Genomic DNA, 16,810 nt, shown 5'->3' with positions numbered 1-16,810 from the left:
GTACTGCCCCTCGACAATGCGGCGCTCCCTCAGTACTGCCCTTCTGACAGTGCGGCGCTCCCTCAGTACTGCCCCTCCGACAGTGCGGCGCTCCCTCAGTACTGCCCCTCCGACAGTACGGCGCTCCCTCAGTACTGCCCCGCCGACAGTGCGGCGCTCCCTCAGTACTGTCCTTCCGACAGTGCAGCGCTCCCTCAGTACTGTCCCTCCGACAGTGCGGCGCTCCCTCAGTACTGCCCGTCCGACAGAGCGGCACTCACTCAGTACTGTCCCTCCGACAGTGCGGAGCTCCCTCAGTACTGTCCCTCCGACAGTGCGGAGCTCCCTCAGTACTGTCCCTCCGACATTGCGGAGCTCCCTCAGTACTGCCCCTCCGACAGTGCGGAGCTCCCTCAGTACTGTCCCTCCGACAGTGCGGCGCTCCCTCAGTACTGCCCCTCCGACAGTGCGGCGCTCCCTCTGTACCGTCCCTCCGACAGTGCGGTGCTCCCTCAGTACTGCCCCTCCGACAGTGCGGCGCTCCCTCAGTACTGCCCCTCCGACAGTGCGGTGCTCCCTCAGTACTGCCCCTCCGACAGCGCAGCTCTCCCTCAGTACTGCCCCTCCAATAGTGCGGCACTCCCTCAGTACTGCCCCTCCGACAGTGTGGCGCTCACTCACTACTGACCCTCTGACAGTGCGGCGTTCCCTCAGTACCGCCCCTCTAACAGTGCGGTGCTCCCTCAGTACTGCCCCTCCGACGGTCCGGCGCTCCCTCAGTACTGCCCCTCCGACAGTGCGGCGCTCCCTCAGTACTGCCCCTCCGACGGTGCAGCGCTCCCTCAGCACTGCCCCTCCGACGGTGCGGCGCTCCCTCAGTACTGCCCCTCCGACGGTGCGGCGCTCCCTCAGCACTGCCCCTCCGACGGTGCAGCGCTCCCTCTGTACCGTCCCTCCGACAGTGCGGTGCTCCCTCAGTACTGCCCCTCCGACAGTGCGGCGCTCCCTCAGTACTGCCCCTCCGACAGTGCGGTGCTCCCTCAGTACTGCCCCTCCGACAGCGCAGCTCTCCCTCAGTACTGCCCCTCCAATAGTGCGGCACTCCCTCAGTACTGCCCCTCCGACAGTGTGGCGCTCACTCACTACTGACCCTCTGACAGTGCGGCGTTCCCTCAGTACCGCCCCTCTAACAGTGCGGTGCTCCCTCAGTACTGCCCCTCCGACGGTCCGGCGCTCCCTCAGTACTGCCCCTCCGACAGTGCGGCGCTCCCTCAGTACTGCCCCTCCGACGGTGCAGCGCTCCCTCAGCACTGCCCCTCCGACGGTGCGGCGCTCCCTCAGTACTGCCCCTCCGACGGTGCGGCGCTCCCTCAGCACTGCCCCTCCGACGGTGCGGCGCTCCTTCAGTACTGCCCCTCCGACGGTGCGGCGCTCCCTCAGTACTGCCCCTCCGACGGAGCGGCGCTCCCTCAGTACTGCCCCTCCGATGGTGCGGCGCTCCCTCAGTACTGCCCCTCCGACAGTGCAGCGCTCCCTCAGTACTGCCCCTCCGACAGTGCGGCGCTCCCTCAGTACTGACCCTCCGACAGTGCGGCGCTCCCTCAGTACTTCCCCTCCGACAGTGCGGCGCTCCCTCAGTACTGCCCCTCGACAATGCGGCGCTCCCTCAGTACTGCCCCTCCGACAGTGCGGCGCTCCCTCAGTACTGCCCCTCCGACAGTGCGGCGCTCCCTCAGTACTGCCCCTCCGACAGTGCGGCGCTCCCTCAGTACTGCCCCTCCGACAGTGCGGCGCTCCCTCAGTACTGCCCCTCAGACAATGCGGAGCTCCCTCAGTACTGCCCCTCCGACAGTGCGGCGCTCCCTCAGTACTGTCCCTCCGACAGTGCAGCGCTCCCTCAGTACTGTCCCTCCGACAGTGCGGCGCTCCCTCAGTACTGCCCGTCCGACAGAGCGGCACTCCCTCAGCACTGTCCCTCCGACAGTGCGGAGCTCCCTCAGTACTGTCCCTCCGACAGTGCGGAGCTCCCTCAGTACTGTCCCTCCGACATTGCGGCGCTCCCTCAGGACTGCCCCTCCGACAGTGCGGCGCTCCCTCAGTACTGCCCCTCCGACAGTGCGGTGCTCCCTCAGTACTGCCCCTCCGACAGTGCAGCTCTCCCTCAGTACTGCCCCTCCAATAGTGCGGCACTCCCTCAGTACTGCCCCTCCGACAGTGCGGCGCTCACTCACTACTGACCCTCTGACAGTGCGGCGCTCCCTCAGTACTGCCCCTCCGACGGTCCGGCGCTCCCTCAGTACTGCCCCTCCGACAGTGCGGCGCTCCCTCAGTACTGCCCCTCCGACGGTGCGGCGCTCCCTCAGCACTGCCCCTCCGACGGTGCGGCAGTCCCTCAGTACAGCCCCTCCGACGGTGCGGCGCTCCCTCAGCACTGCCCCTCCGACGGTGCGGCGCTCCTTCAGTACTGCCCCTCCGACGGTGCGGCGCTCCCTCAGTACTGCCCCTCCGACAGTGCGGCGCTCCCTCAGTACTGCCCCTCCGACAGTGCGGCGCTCCCTCAGTACTTCCCCTCCGACAGTGCGGCACTCCCTCAGTACTGCCCCTCGACAATGCGGCGCTCCCTCAGTACTGCCCCTCCGACAGTGCGGCGCTCCCTCAGTACTGCCCCTCCGACAGTGCGGCGCTCCCTCAGTACTGCCCCTCCGACAGTGCGGCGCTCCCTCAGTACTGCCCCTCCGACAGTGCGGCGCTCCCTCAGTACTGCCCCTCAGACAATGCGGAGCTCCCTCAGTACTGCCCCTCCGACAGTGCGGCGCTCCCTCAGTACTGTCCCTCCGACAGTGCAGCGCTCCCTCAGTACTGTCCCTCCGACAGTGCGGCGCTCCCTCAGTACTGCCCGTCCGACAGAGCGGCACTCCCTCAGCACTGTCCCTCCGACAGTGCGGAGCTCCCTCAGTACTGTCCCTCCGACAGTGCGGAGCTCCCTCAGTACTGTCCCTCCGACATTGCGGCGCTCCCTCAGGACTGCCCCTCCGACAGTGCGGCGCTCCCTCAGTACTGCCCCTCCGACAGTGCGGTGCTCCCTCAGTACTGCCCCTCCGACAGTGCAGCTCTCCCTCAGTACTGCCCCTCCAATAGTGCGGCACTCCCTCAGTACTGCCCCTCCGACAGTGCGGCGCTCACTCACTACTGACCCTCTGACAGTGCGGCGCTCCCTCAGTACTGCCCCTCCGACGGTCCGGCGCTCCCTCAGTACTGCCCCTCCGACAGTGCGGCGCTCCCTCAGTACTGCCCCTCCGACGGTGCGGCGCTCCCTCAGCACTGCCCCTCCGACGGTGCGGCAGTCCCTCAGTACAGCCCCTCCGACGGTGCGGCGCTCCCTCAGCACTGCCCCTCCGACGGTGCGGCGCTGCTTCAGTACTGCCCCTCCGACAGTGCGGCGCTCCCTCAGTACTGCCCCTCCGACGGTGCGGCGCTCCCTCAGTACTGCCCCTCCGACGGTGCGGCGCTCCCTCAGTACTGCCCCATCCGACAGTGCGGCGCTCCCTCAGTACTGCCCCTCCGACGGTGCGGCGCTCCCTCAGTACTGCCCCTCCGACAGTGCGGCGCTCCCTCAGTACTTCCCCTCCGACAGTGCGGCGCTCCCTCAGTACTGCCCCTCCGACAGTGCGGCGCTCCCTCTGTACTGCCCCTCCGACGGTGCAGCGCTCCCTCAGTACTGCCCCTCCGACAGTGCGGCGCTCCCTCAGTACTGCCCCTCCAACAGTGCGGCGCTCCCTCAGTACTGCCCCTCCGACAGTGCGGCGCTCCCTCAGTACTGCCCCTCCGACAGTGCGGCGCTCCCTCAGCACTTCCCCTCCGACAGTGCGGCGCTCCCTCAGTACTGCCTCTCCGACGGTGCGGCGCTCCCTCAGTACTGCCCCTCCGCCAGTGCAGCGCTCCCTCAGTACTGCCCCTCCGACGGTGCAGGGCTCCCTCAGTACTGCCCCTCCGACAGTGTGGCGCTCCCTCAGTACTTCCCCTCCGACAGTGCGGCGCTCCCTCAGTACTGCCCCTCCGACAGTGCGGCGCTCCCTCAGTACTGCCCCTCCGACGGTGCAGCGCTCCCTCAGTACTGCCCCTCCGACAGTGCGGCGCTCCCTCAGTACTGCCCCTCCGACAGTGCGGCGCTCCCTCAGTACTGCCCCTCCGACAGTGCGGCGCTACCTCAGTACTGCCCCTCCGACAGTGCGGCGCTCCCTCAGTACTGCCCCTCCGACAGTGCGGCGCTCCCTCAGTACTGCCCCTCCGACAGTGCGGCACTCCCTCAGTACTTCCCCTCCGACAGTGTGGCGCTCCCTCAGTACTGCCCCTCCGACAGTGCGGCGCTCCCTCAGCACTGCCCCTCCGACAGTGCGGCGCTCCCTCAGTACTGCCCCGCCGACAGTGTGGCGCTCCCTCAGTACTGCCCCTCCGACAGTGTGGTGCTCCCTCAGTACTTCCCCTCCGACATTGTGGCGCTCCCTCAGTACTGCCCCTCCGACAGTGCGGTGCTCCCTCAGTACTGCCCCTCCAACAGTGTGGCGCTCCCTCAGTACTGCCCCTCCGACAGTGCGGCGCTCCCTCAGTACTGCCCCTCCGACAGTGCGGCGCTCCCTCAGTACCTCCCCTCCGACAGTGTGGCGCTCCCTCAGTACTGCCCCTCCGACAGTGCGGCGCTCCCTCAGCACTGCCCCTCCGACAGTGCGGCGCTCCCTCAGTACTGCCCCTCCGACAGTGCGGCGCTCCCTCAGTACTGCCCCTCCGACAGTGCGGCGCTCCCTCAGTACTGCCCCTCCGACAGTGCGGCGCTCCCTCAGTACTGCCCCTCCGACAGTGCGGCGCTCCCTCAGTACTGCCCCTCAGACAATGCGGAGCTCCCTCAGTACTGCCCCTCCGACAGTGCGGCGCTCCCTCAGTACTGTCCCTCCGACAGTGCAGCGCTCCCTCAGTACTGTCCCTCCGACAGTGCGGCGCTCCCTCAGTACTGCCCGTCCGACAGAGCGGCACTCCCTCAGCACTGTCCCTCCGACAGTGCGGAGCTCCCTCAGTACTGTCCCTCCGACAGTGCGGAGCTCCCTCAGTACTGCCCCTCCAATAGTGCGGCACTCCCTCAGTACTGCCCCTCCGACAGTGCGGCGCTCACTCACTACTGACCCTCTGACAGTGCGGCGCTCCCTCAGTACTGCCCCTCCGACGGTCCGGCGCTCCCTCAGTACTGCCCCTCCGACAGTGCGGCGCTCCCTCAGTACTGCCCCTCCGACGGTGCGGCGCTCCCTCAGCACTGCCCCTCCGACGGTGCGGCAGTCCCTCAGTACAGCCCCTCCGACGGTGCGGCGCTCCCTCAGCACTGCCCCTCCGACGGTGCGGCGCTGCTTCAGTACTGCCCCTCCGACAGTGCGGCGCTCCCTCAGTACTGCCCCTCCGACGGTGCGGCGCTCCCTCAGTACTGCCCCTCCGACGGTGCGGCGCTCCCTCAGTACTGCCCCATCCGACAGTGCGGCGCTCCCTCAGTACTGCCCCTCCGACGGTGCGGCGCTCCCTCAGTACTGCCCCTCCGACAGTGCGGCGCTCCCTCAGTACTTCCCCTCCGACAGTGCGGCGCTCCCTCAGTACTGCCCCTCCGACAGTGCGGCGCTCCCTCTGTACTGCCCCTCCGACGGTGCAGCGCTCCCTCAGTACTGCCCCTCCGACAGTGCGGCGCTCCCTCAGTACTGCCCCTCCAACAGTGCGGCGCTCCCTCAGTACTGCCCCTCCGACAGTGCGGCGCTCCCTCAGTACTGCCCCTCCGACAGTGCGGCGCTCCCTCAGCACTTCCCCTCCGACAGTGCGGCGCTCCCTCAGTACTGCCTCTCCGACGGTGCGGCGCTCCCTCAGTACTGCCCCTCCGCCAGTGCAGCGCTCCCTCAGTACTGCCCCTCCGACGGTGCAGGGCTCCCTCAGTACTGCCCCTTCGACAGTGTGGCGCTCCCTCAGTACTTCCCCTCCGACAGTGCGGCGCTCCCTCAGTACTGCCCCTCCGACAGTGCGGCGCTCCCTCAGTACTGCCCCTCCGACGGTGCAGCGCTCCCTCAGTACTGCCCCTCCGACAGTGCGGCGCTCCCTCAGTACTGCCCCTCCGACAGTGCGGCGCTCCCTCAGTACTGCCCCTCCGACAGTGCGGCGCTACCTCAGTACTGCCCCTCCGACAGTGCGGCGCTCCCTCAGTACTGCCCCTCCGACAGTGCGGCGCTCCCTCAGTACTGCCCCTCCGACAGTGCGGCACTCCCTCAGTACTTCCCCTCCGACAGTGTGGCGCTCCCTCAGTACTGCCCCTCCGACAGTGCGGCGCTCCCTCAGCACTGCCCCTCCGACAGTGCGGCGCTCCCTCAGTACTGCCCCTCCGACATTGTGGCGCTCCCTCAGTACTGCCCCTCCGACAGTGCGGTGCTCCCTCAGTACTGCCCCTCCGACAGTGTGGCGCTCCCTCAGTACTGCCCCTCCGACAGTGCGGCGCTCCCTCAGTACTGCCCCTCCGACAGTGCGGCGCTCCCTCAGTACCTCCCCTCCGACAGTGTGGCGCTCCCTCAGTACTGCCCCTCCGACAGTGCGGCGCTCCCTCAGCACTGCCCCTCCGACAGTGCGGCGCTCCCTCAGTACTGCCCCGCCGACAGTGTGGCGCTCCCTCAGTACTGCCCCTCCGACAGTGTGGCGCTCCCTCAGTACTTCCCCTCCGACATTGTGGCGCTCCCTCAGTACTGCCCCTCCGACAGTGCGGTGCTCCCTCAGTACTGCCCCTCCGACAGTGTGGCGCTCCCTCAGTACTGCCCCTCCGACAGTGCGGCGCTCCCTCAGTACTGCCCCTCCGACAGTGCGGCGCTCCCTCAGTACTGCCCCTCCGACAGTGCGGCGCTCCCTCAGTACTGCCCCTCCGACAGTGTGGTGCTCCCTCAGTACTGCCCCTCAGACAGTGCGGCGCTCCCTCAGTACTGCCCCTCTGACAGTGCGGCGCTCCCTCAGTACTGCCCCTCCGACAGTGCGGCGCTCCCTCAGCACTGCCCCTCCGACAGTGCGGCGCTCCCTCAGTACTGCCCCGCCGACAGTGTGGCGCTCCCTCAGTACTGCCCCTCCGACAGTGTGGCGCTCCCTCAGTACTTCCCCTCCGACATTGTGGCGCTCCCTCAGTACTGCCCCTCCGACAGTGCGGTGCTCCCTCAGTACTGCCCCTCCGACAGTGTGGCGCTCCCTCAGTACTGCCCCTCCGACAGTGCGGCGCTCCCTCAGTACTGCCCCTCCGACAGTGCGGCGCTCCCTCAGTACTTCCCCTCCGACAGTGTGGCGCTCCCTCAGTACTGCCCCTCCGACAGTGCGGCGCTCCCTCAGCACTGCCCCTCCGACAGTGCGGCGCTCCCTCAGTACTGCCCCTCCGACAGTGCGGCGCTCCCTCAGTACCGCCCCTCCGACAGTGCGGCGCTCCCTCAGTACTGCCCCTCCGACAGTGCGGCGCTTCCTCAGTACTGCCCCTCCGACAGTGCGGTGCTCCCTCAGTACTGCCCCTCCGACAGTGCGGCGCTCCCTCAGTACTGCCCCTCCGACAGTGCGGCGCTCCCTCAGTACCGCCCCTCCGACAGTGCGGCGCTCCCTCAGTACTGCCCCTCCGACAGTGTGGCGCTCCCTCAGTACTGCCCCTCCAACAGTGTGGCGCTCCCTCAGTACCGCCCCTCCGACAGTGCGGCACTCCCTCAGTACTGCCCCTCCGACAGTGTGGCGCTCCCTCAGTACTGCCCCTCCGACAGTGTGGCGCTCCCTCAGTGCCGCTCCTCCGACAGTACGGCGCTCCCTCAGTACTGCCCCTCCGACAGTGTGGCGCTCCCTCAGTACCGCCCCTCCGACAGTACGGCGCTCCCTCAGTACTGCCCCTCCGACAGTGTGGCGCTCCCTCAGTGCCGCTCCTCCGACAGTACGGCGCTCCCTCAGTACTGCCCCTCCGACAGTGTGGCGCTCCCTCTGTACCGCCCCTCCGACAGTACGGCGCTCCCTCAGTACTGCCCCTCCGACAGTGCGGCGCTCCCTCCTTACTGCCCCTCCGACAGTGTGGCGCTCCCTCAGTACTACACTGGATTGTCGGCCTGGATTACGGGGCTCAAGTCTCTGGAGTGGGACTCAAACCCATGAGCTCCTGACTCAGAGGAGAGCGAGAGAGAGTGCTACTCACTGAGCCACAGTAGACACAATGCATGTAAGAAAAGAGGAGTGATTGAAGTAATTAGAAGGGGCAGTATGAAGGTTGGCTTTGCTCTTACTGCTGTGTATATTTGGGTAGAGTTGGTGCCACGATAATACTTATTCAACACTGCAGTTGAGAGAGGGGATGGAGTGAGAGAGGATGCTTGAGCTGCAGAAGTTAGTTCAGATTGTTGCGATGAGACCCATCCGGCCGTTGGATTGAAAGGATGTGGACGTTGGTGTTTGTACTAAACCTCCTTTCTTGTTGCAGCACAAGCGTCGGCCTATCGCCAGAGGCCGAATCCTCCCGCTGAATTCAACATGGATGTCCTGCGAGCCGGAGCCACGGACCTGATCAGACAGATCAAGCAATTCATCATGGCCTCCCTGAAAAACCCCTATCTTCAAAGGGACGTTCAGTATGTGTGATTTTTAGCTGCTTCTGTCAAAGGGCTTCGCCCTCTCTGTGCGCTGTGTGACTGGGCAGAATCAGTTCCGGTTCCATCGGTCACTAAACGTAGGAACACAGGAACAGGAGGAGGCCCATTCAGCCCCTCGAGCCTGTTACACAGGAACAGGAGGAGGCCCATTCAGCCCCTCGAGCCTGTTACACAGGAACAGGAGGAGGCCCATTCAGCTCCTTGAGCCTGTTACACAGGAACAGGAGGAGGCCCATTCAGCCCTCGAGCCTGTTACACAGGAACAGGAGGGGGCCCATTCAGCCCCTCGAGCCTGTTACACAGGAACAGGAGGAGGCCCTTTCAGCCCTCGAGCCTGTTACACAGGAACAGGAGGAGGCCCATTCAGCCCCTCGAGCCTGTTACACAGGAACAGGAGGAGGCCCATTCAGCTCCTTGAGCCTGTTACACAGGAACAGGAGGAGGCCCATTCAGCCCTCGAGCCTGTTACACAGGAACAGGAGGGGGCCCATTCAGCCCCTCGAGCCTGTTACACAGGAACAGGAGGAGGCCCATTCAGCCCCTCGAGCCTGTTACACAGGAACAGGAGGAGGCCCATTCAGCTCCTTGAGCCTGTTACACAGGAACAGGAGGAGGCCCATTCAGCCCCTCGAGCCTGTTACACAGGAACAGGAGGGGGCCCATTCAGCCCCTCGAGCCTGTTACACAGGAACAGGAGGAGGCCCATTCAGCCCTCGAGCCTGTTGCACAGGAACAGGAGGGGGCCCATTCAGCTCCTTGAGCCTGTTACACAGGAACAGGAGGAGGCCCATTCAGCTCCTTGAGCCTGTTACACAGGAACAGGAGGAGGCCCGTTCAGCCCCTCGAGCCTGTTACACAGGAACAGGAGGAGGCCCATTCAGCCCCTCGAGCCTGTTACACAGGAACAGGAGGAGGCCCATTCAGCCCCTCGAGCCTGTTACACAGGAACAGGAGGAGGCCCATTCAGCCCCTCGAGCCTGTTACACAGGAACAGGAGGAGGCCCATTCAGCCCCTCGAGCCTGTTACACAGGAACAGGAGGAGGCCCGTTCAGCCCCTCGAGCCTGTTACACAGGAACAGGAGGAGGCCCATTCAGCTCCTTGAGCCTGTTACACAGGAACAGGAGGAGGCCCATTCAGCCCCTCGAGCCTGCTCCGCCATTCAATGAGATCAGGGCTGATCTGTGACCTAATCCCATCCACCCGCCTTTGCCCCATATCCCTTAATACCGTTGGTTAACAGAAATCTATCAATCTCTGATTTAAAATTAACAATTGGCCCGGCATCAGTTGCCGTTTGTGAAAGAGAGTTCCAAACTTCTTCCACCCTTTGTGTGTCGAAGTGTTTCCTAACTTCACTCCTGAAAGGTCTGGCTCTAATTTTTAGACTCTGCCCCCTAGTCACAGACTCCCCAACCAGCGGAAATAGTTTCTCTCTATCGACCCCATTAGTTCCCCTTAATATCCTGAAAACTTTGATCAGATCGCCCCTTGACCTTCTATATTCCAGGGAATACAACCCTAGTTTGTGTAATCTCTCCTCGTAATTTAACCCTTGGAGTCCGGCTATCATTCTGGTAAACCTACGCTGCTCTCCCTCCAAGGCCAGTATATCCTTCAACTAAACTGGGAACATCTCACTAGCTTGATTCACCAACTCACCATTTAGAATTCTGTGCACAGTTCTGATCTCCGTATTACAAAAAGGATTCCTGAGGCACTGGAGAGGGTGCAAAAGAAAAGATTCACAAGGATGATAGCAGAAGTGAGAGGTTATAACTATCAGGATAGATTGATCAGGCTGGGGCTTTTTTCTCTAGAAAAGAGAAGGCTGAGGGGTGACCTGATCGAGGGCTTTACAATGATGAAGTGATTTGATAGGGTAGGAGTAGAGAAGATCTTTCCACTCGAAGGGACACCAAAACTAGAATCACAGGACAGGAGGAGGCCATTCGGCCCCTCGAGCCCGTGCCGGCTCTCTGCAAGAACACTTCAGCTAGTCCCACTCCCCCGCCCTTTCCCCGTAGCTCTGCAAATTTCTTTCCTTCAGGTGCTTATCCAACTCCCTTTTGAAAGCCACGATTGAATCTGCCTCCACCGCCCTCTCAGGCAGAGCATTCCAGATCCTGACCACTCGCTGCGTAAAAAAGTTTTCCCTCATGTCGCCTTTGGTTCTTCTGCCAATCACCTTCAATCTGTGTCCTCTGGATCTCGACCCTCCCGCCAATGGGAACAGTTTCTCTCTGTCTGCTCTGTCCAGACCCCTCATGATTTTGAACACCTCCATCAAATCTCCTCTCGACCTTCTCTGCTCCAAGGAGAACAATCCCAGCTTCTCCAGTCTATCCACGTAACTGAAGTCTTTCATTCCTGGAACCATTCCGGTCAATCTCCTCTCAACTTTCTTTGCTCTAGGGAGAACAACCCCAGCTTCTCCAGGGTGAGATCTGACCAGCGCACTGTCCAGTTTAGACAGGACTCCCTCTGCCTGGTACCATTGGGCGATCTAAGTCTACATTCTACTGGGTTTTTACAGAGGATTACATCGGACATACGGCACAGAAACAGGCCATTCGGCCCAACCAGTCCATGCCGGCATTTATGCTCCACTCGAGCCTCCTCCCGTCTTTCTTCATCTCAATCTATCAGTGTAACCCTCTATTCCCTTCTCGCTCCTGTGCTTGTCCAGTCTCCCCTTAAATGCATCGATACTATTCACCTCAACCACTCCCTGTGGTAGCGAGTTCCACATTCTCACCACTCTCTGGGTAAAGAAGTTTCTCCTGAATTCCCTATTAGCTTTCTTGGTGACTATCTTATATTGATGGCCTCCAGTTATGCTCTTCCCCACAAGTGGACACATTCTCTCTGTATCCACTCTATCAAAACCTTTCCTCATTTTAAAGACTCTATTAGGTCACCCCTCAGCCTTCTCTTTTCAAGAGAAAAGAGACCCAGCCTGTTCATCCTTTCCTGATAGGTGTACCCTCGCATTTCTGGTATCATCCTTGTAAATCTTCTCTGCACCCTCTCCAGTGCCTCTATATCCTTTTTATAATATGGCGACCAGAACTGTACGCAGTGCTCCAAGTGTGGTCTAACCAAGGTTCAATACAGGTTTAGCATAACTTCCCTACTTTTCAATTCTATCCCTCTAGAAATAAACCCTAGTGCTTGGTTTGCTTTTTTTATGGACTTGCTAACCTGTGGCGTTACTTTTAGTGATTTGTCTATTTGTACTCCGACATCCCTTTGTTCCTCTACCCCACCCAGACTCGCACCCTCCGAGTGATAAGTGACCTACCTATTCTTCCTACCAAAATGTAATACCTCACATTTATCGGTGTTGAACTTAATTTATATGTCCATTCTGCAAGTTTATTAATGTCCTTCTGTAACTTGTTGCAGTCCTTCTCAGTATTGACTATCCCCCCAATTTGGTGTCATCCGCAAATTTAGAAATTGTGTTTTTGATTGCAAAGTCTAAATCATTAACGCAAATTGTGAACAACAGTGGTCCCAGCACTGATCCTTGTGGAACACCACTACCCACCTTCTGCCACTGTGAATAGCTAGCTTTATCACGAAAAGTGACAGTATTGATGTTATTTATTAAATTGCAGGACCTTATACAATCAGGTGTCCAGAGCAGTGAAGGAGATGTTATACGATTGAGGAACTTCAGTGAATTGTGTCAAAAATGGAGCCCTGCCTTTGGATAAGAAATCTGAAATAAGAAATAAGAAACCCCGGCCCCTATTACATTTTTGCTTATTTTTTATCCACACCTTTGTTTTGCCCTTTGCCCCCCCACTTTTTCTCTCTCCCACATGGCAGCTGTCTCCCATTCTGCCAGCACATTTCACACCTAATCTAGAGCCGTCTTTTGTCTCCACTAGTCCTATCACCATCTCGTCTCGATTTGAATACCTCTTAATGTCTCTTCACTTCTCTTTTGTTCTCTCCCAGCCTGGCCTTTCAATCTATTTCATTCCCTGTGCCTTTCCAGTCTTGACAAAGGGTTTGACCCGAAACGTTGACTCTATTTCATTTCCACATGTAGTTGCCTCATACCCCAATAGCATACCGCACTCGGCAGCAGGTGCAAGCCATTCCTGGGCTTTTAAGCTATCTTATCAACAGATCGGTGGTCTTTGCTCACCTCTCCCTGCATGTTCCCAATGTCTCGGGTTGTGGCCAGGCTTTCAGTGAGTGATTCTCGCAGACTGTGCAGGAAGAACAGCGAGGTACCCAAGTAGGTGTCAACCCTGTTCCCACACGTGGCAAATGGAATACAATGTGGGCAAGTGTGAAGTTGGTAGGAAAAAAAAAGCTGAATATTTTTTGAATGGTGAGAGACTGGGAAATGTTTGCACTCAGAGGGTGTCCTTATACATGAATCGCAGAAAGTTAACATGCAGGTACAGCAAGCAATTAGGAAAGCAAATGGTATGTTAGCTTTTGTTACAAAGGGATTGAAGTATGAGAGTAAAGACCTCTTACTACAATTATACAGGGCATTGGTGAGACCACACCTGGAGTATTGTGGACAGTTTTGGTCTCATCACCTAAGGAAGGATATACCTGCCATAGAGGGAGTGCAACGAAGGTTCACCAGACTGGTTCCTGGGATGGGGGGGATTGTCCTATGAGGAGAGATTGAGTAGACTAGGCCTATATTCTTTAGAGTTTAGAAGAATGAGAGATGATCTCATTGAAACATACAACATTCTTACAGGGCTTGACAGGGTTGATGCAGGGAGGTTGTTTCCCCCTGGGCTGGGGAATCTAGAACCAGGGGTCACAGTCTCAGGATAAGGGCTTGGCCATTTAGGACTGAGATGAGGAGGAATTTCTTCACTCAGAGGCTGGTGAATCTTTGGAATTCTCTACCCCAGAGGGCTGTGGAGGCTCAATCGTTGAGTATATTCAAGACAGAGGTCGATAATTTTTTGGGAACTAAGGGAATCAAGGGATATGGAGATGGTGCGGGAAGGTGGAGATGAGGTAGAAGATCAGCCATGATCTTATTGAATGGCGGAGCAGGCTCGAGGGGCCGAATGGCCGACTCCTGCTCCTATTTCTTATATTCTTATATTCTCCCCATTTTCCCTCTCTATCTTTTCTAAATATGTTACACCCTGCAATGTTTAATTCCCAGTCCTGATTTTTCTGTAACCATGTCTCAGTAATCCCTACTATGTCTGGTTCCTCGCAACGTGTGATTGCCTCCAGCTCCTCTGTTTTATTATGGATGCTGTGTGCCTTGCTGTACAGACAGTTTAACTCATGTTTAGTAGCTGTCCCTCTCACTTTATTTTTAACCATCTTGTTACACTCCTGTTCTATAACCCTATTTATTCCTAGGCCATTTATGTCCTCCCTTAGTTTATTCTGTCCTGTGCTCTCCTTTCCTGTTTTGTTTATATTTAGGCTGGTTACGTTTCTTGTAGATCCCTCCCCCCGCTTCTATCTTACTAGTTTAAAGCCTTTGCCACCTCCCGATTTACCCTTTCCACTGGGACACGGGTTCCATCCCGGTTCAGGTGGAGTCCCGTCCCATCGGTACCAGCTCCTTCCTGTCCCAGAACTAGTGCCAGTGTCCCATGAAAAGGAGCCCTTCTTTCCCACACCAGCCCTTTAACCATGTGTTAATTCTGCTTCTATGCCAATTTGCACATGGCTCGGGCAATAATCCAGACATTGGCCCAGAAATTCGGGTCTCCACGGGTGAGTACGCACAGGGTACTCACCCGTAAGCCCAATGGAAGTGCCGGTTTCCTGCATGCACTGTGCACGCGCGGGAAACCGGCACTTCCGTTCCCCTGAAAGAAGGGGTTCGGAGGTGGAACGCATGCGCGGGAGAGGCAGCGCGTGCGCATCGAAGTTACGTTTTTTTTGCAGGTTTCTCCGGGAGGGTAAGTCTCCAGCAGTTACACTTTTAAAAAGCAGGCGCAGGGCCTGCTTTTAACAAGGTAAGTGGTGAATTAATTAAAATTAAAAAGTTTTTTCCACAGGTTTATTATTTTTAAATACTTTAAAGAAAGGTAAGTTTATTTTTAGCTCTGTTAGAAAATGTAATTATTTTTTTCAAAAATTTAAATTATTGTTTAAAATAGTCATTTCATGTAATTTATAGTTATTTTAAAAATGTGATTTAAAATATTTTTTTATTTGAGGTGTTAGTGATGTTTTGGAGCTTATAGTATTTATAGGTTTGACAGATCTTCCTGTCAAACTTATGAATGAAGCATTCCCTGCTACCATTGGCTCTCCATGGCCCACGTGATCCCAGGGGACGCTTCGAACGAACTGCGCCCCTGGGATACGCAAGCACTGCGCGCCGGCAGTTGCAGGAGGCCCAGGATCGCAATTCCACGGGGGCTCACAGCAAAACAGCCGGCGCGCTAGGTAAGTGCAGGTCGGAGGCTTGCACCCGCGGGAAGCCTCCGACCCGAATTTCTGGGCCATTATTACCCTGGAGGTCCTGCTTTTTAATTTAGACCCTAACTCCTAGTACTCTTTCAGCAGGACCTCCTCCCTGTTCCTACCTATGTCGCTTGTTCCAACATGGACCACGACAACTGGATTTACCCCCTCCCTTTCCAAATTCCTCTCCAGCCACCCTGAGATATCCCTTACCCTCTCGATCTTCTCTAACCATGTTACACCCTGCAATGTTTAAAACCCAGTCCTGATTTTTCTGTAGTCTTGTCTCAGTAATCCCTACCATATCTGGTTCCTCACAACGCGTGGTTGCCTCGGGAGTCTTGTTTGTGGCTGCAGAGGACGCTATCTAACCCCCTAATTATGGAGTCCCCTACCACTACCACATTCTGCTCTTCTCCCCTCCTGCTGAGCCATGGTGCCAATGGTCTGCGTTGTGGCTGTCCACCCCGTAGTCTTTCTCCTTGCCCTCACAGCTAATGAGTTCATCGTACCTGCTGGGCAGGACTAGTGTCTGCAGGGCCTCCTGCTCAACCTCTCCTAAGTCCTCCCTACCTGGCTCCCTAACAGACACACCCTCTCCTTGCTGAACCTGTGCTTTCCTCTGGGACGTGACTGTGTTCTGGATAAAACTATCCAGCAATTCCTCCCTCTCCCTTATGTGTCCGGAGTGTCTCGAACTCGCACTCCAGCTCAATGACGCTGAGCCGGAGTGACTGAAGGCAGAGACATTTCCTGCAGAGGTGGGAATCCGGGACTTGCTGTTCACCACTCCCACATACTGCAGTCCCATCACATTGTCTGCCCTGCCATTTCTAGAAACATAGAAACATAGAAAAATAGGAGCAGGAGTCGGCCATTTGGCCTTTCGAGCTTGCTCCGCCATTCAATATGACCATGGCTGATCTTCTATCTCAATACCATATTCCCGCTCTCTCCCCATACCCCTTGATGCCTTTTGTGTCTAGAAATCTATCGATCTCCTTCTTAAATATATTCAGTGACTTGGCCTCCACAGCCTTCTGTGGTAGAGAATTCCACAGGTTCACCACCCTCCGAGTGAAGAAATTTCTCCTCATCTCAGTCCTAAATATCCGACCCCGTATCCCGAGACTGTGACCCCTCGTTCTAGACCCCCCAGCCAGGGGAAACATCCTCCCTGCATCCAGTCTGTCTAGCCCTGTCAGAATTTTATACGTTTCAATGAGATCCCCTCTCATTCTTCTAAACCCTAGTGAATACAGGCCTAGTCGACCCAATCTCTCCTCATACGACAGTCCTGCCATCCCAGGAATCAGTCTGGTGAACCTTCGCTGCACTCCCTCTATGGCAAGTATATCCTTTCTTAGGTAAGGAGACCAAAACTGCACACAGTACTCCAGGTGTGGTCTCACCAAGGCCCTGTATAACTGTAGTAAGAGATCCTTGCTCCTGTACTCAAATCCTCTTGCAATGAAGGCCAACATACCATTTGCCTTCCTAACTGCTTGCCGCACCTGCATGTTTGCTTTCAATGACTGGTGTACAAGGACACCCAGGTCCCTCTGTACATCAACATTTCCCAATCTATCACCATTTAAATAATACTCTGCCTTTCTGTTTTTCCTACCGAAGTGGATAACTTCACATTTATCCACGTTATACTGCATCTGCCATGTATTTGCCCACTCACTCAACTTGTCTAAATCGCCTTGAAGCCTCTTTGCATCCTCCTCACAACTC

The sequence above is a fragment of the Somniosus microcephalus genome, chromosome 12, assembly GCF_052327205.1.
Source record: "Somniosus microcephalus isolate GS21.2 chromosome 12, FLI_Smic_1.0, whole genome shotgun sequence".
Classification (NCBI taxonomy): domain Eukaryota; kingdom Metazoa; phylum Chordata; class Chondrichthyes; order Squaliformes; family Somniosidae; genus Somniosus; species Somniosus microcephalus.
This window is presented reverse-complemented; position numbering follows the sequence as displayed.